Source organism: Olea europaea, chromosome 3 (assembly GCF_002742605.1).
Source record: "Olea europaea var. sylvestris chromosome 3, O_europaea_v1, whole genome shotgun sequence".
Lineage (NCBI taxonomy): Eukaryota > Viridiplantae > Streptophyta > Magnoliopsida > Lamiales > Oleaceae > Olea > Olea europaea.
The window spans coordinates 19,326,869-19,329,132 of NC_036239.1; positions in this window are offsets into that span (position 1 = coordinate 19,326,869).

Below are 2,264 nucleotides of genomic sequence, written 5' to 3' on the forward strand. Positions count from 1 at the left end.
GGCAGCAACAGGGAGTGCCACATCCTAAAGCGCCTAAACTACTCAAAGTAGCCAATCAAAATGTCCTCAAAGATAGTAAAGAGACCGGTACAGATGAATCAATGAAGGAATTCCCAAAAACTTCTTCTGGGAGATCAAAGTTTGAGCGGGACAGAAGGGATGGAGAAGATCAAGATCAGCCCCTTACCATCCAGTTTGGTACGTTACCTCCTGTCGTGGGCAATAATTACTTACTGGCCAATGAATTCAAGAATAAAGAAAAAGAAGAAGAGAGGGAGGACAACGAAGGAGAAGTTTGTGTGCTGGTATGTGAAGAAGGCCAGACTTCTAGAGAGGCCTACAACGATGAAGAAGACGATGGGATGATAGACATTGAAGAAGAAATCGACCTAGAAGCAGAAGGGAGAAAGCGAGGAGTATCGCGCAATACTCTGTTGAAGCAACTATATCGAGAGGGAGTTCGCGAAGTAGATTTGTTGGGAGAACCATCTGAGCGTCCTTTCAATTTCTACGTACTGTACGGGACATCCAAAAGGAAGAAGAGAGTACCTCGCTCTGAAAAGTATGGGTCACCTCTAAGAATAATGCCCCCTCCCACAGGTTGGGTAACTGATGAGGAAGCATTAGAAAAAAGTAGGAAGGAAGTTCAGGAGACAGAGGATCAGCGTGATATACTGCACATCGACTTATCACAGGGGGATAATTCGACAGAAAATAAGTAGGAAGTAGAAATAGAGGCTGTCGAAAAGGTTATTTTTAAATGGCCAGCCATGAAATTGACTAAACACTTGAGGCCGTTGTACATTAAAGCTCTAGTTAACGGTATCCCAGTGGCAAAAGTGCTTGTCGACAATGGAGCAGCTATAAACACCATTCCATTTAGGATGATGAGTAAGTTCGCAAAGACAGAGAGTGACATAATTCCTACAGAAGTCATCCTCACGGACTTCAATGGAGGAGCAACTTCAGCTAAGGGAGTTATGCCATTGGACATAACTATAGGGACGACTACTAGGACCACTGTCTTCTTTGTAATAGATGGTCATACTAGTTACAATGTGCTACTAGGAAGAGATTGGATACACGGAAGTCACTGTATACCCTCATCGCTCCATCAATGCCTGATCTTTTGGAATAACAAAGGCGAAGCAGAGGTGGTACAGGCCGATCATAGGCCTTTTGTCGTAGAAGCAAACTCGGTGGAAAAGTTCATGTACGAAGAAAACTATGGACCCGTCAGGGTAGTACAAGATGGGGAAGAAACTCAAGTTGTCGCGCAAAGCGAAGAGTCATTCTCAGTGGATGCACTCACTGAAATGTTCAAACAGATGAGGCCAAATATAGTGGCCCTAGAAGAGCCAGTAATTGGCAAAAGAATAATCAAGGAGTCTTGAATGGATTCTAAGTTACAAAAGCAAATGGCCGACATTCGGGCCTTCAAAACCAGACTAATAGCTTTCAATAAGGAATGCAATGACAAGGCGAAGGAAGGGACAGCCCTAAAAGCGCTGAAGGACAAGTTGGCAGTATTCGAGTTAGAACAAAGCATTGGCCAAGAAGTCAACAAGGTGGACTGTTTAGAAGAAGAAGTACTTACAAGGGAACTGGACGACGAAGTAATGCGGATCGTCAAACCTGGATACGCTCAAGCACAAGACCCTCTGATCAAAGTAAATATTGGCGATGAAGGAGAAGATCACCCAACGTTCATCAGCTAGATGCTCGACCAAGAGGTTAGTAACAAATTAATCGCTTTGCTAAAAGAGTACAAAGATTGTTTTACTTGGGAATATGAACAAATGCCTGGTTTAGATAGAGACTTGGTGGAACATAGGTTACCAACTAAGCCTAACTTTAAACCTCATAGGCAGCCTCCTAGACGTTTTGCTCCCAATGTACTCCCTGAAATCAAGAAAGAGATAGAGCGATTATTGAAAGCAGGTTTTATAAGAACAGCCAGATATGTCGAATGGTTGTCCAATATCGTGCCAGTACTAAAAAAGAATGGTAAACTAAGGGTGTGCATAGACTTTAGGAATTTAAACATAGCTACACCCAAAGATGAGTATCCAATGCGCACGGTGGATTCTTTAGTAGATTCGACTGCCGGACATGTCATGTATTCTTTCATAGATGGGTATTCAGGATACAATCAAATTTATATAGCTGAAAAAGACATACACAAAACTGCCTTTAGATGCCCTGGGTCTCTAGGATGTTTCGAATGGGTGGTTATGCCTTTCGGCCTAAAAAATGCAGGGGCA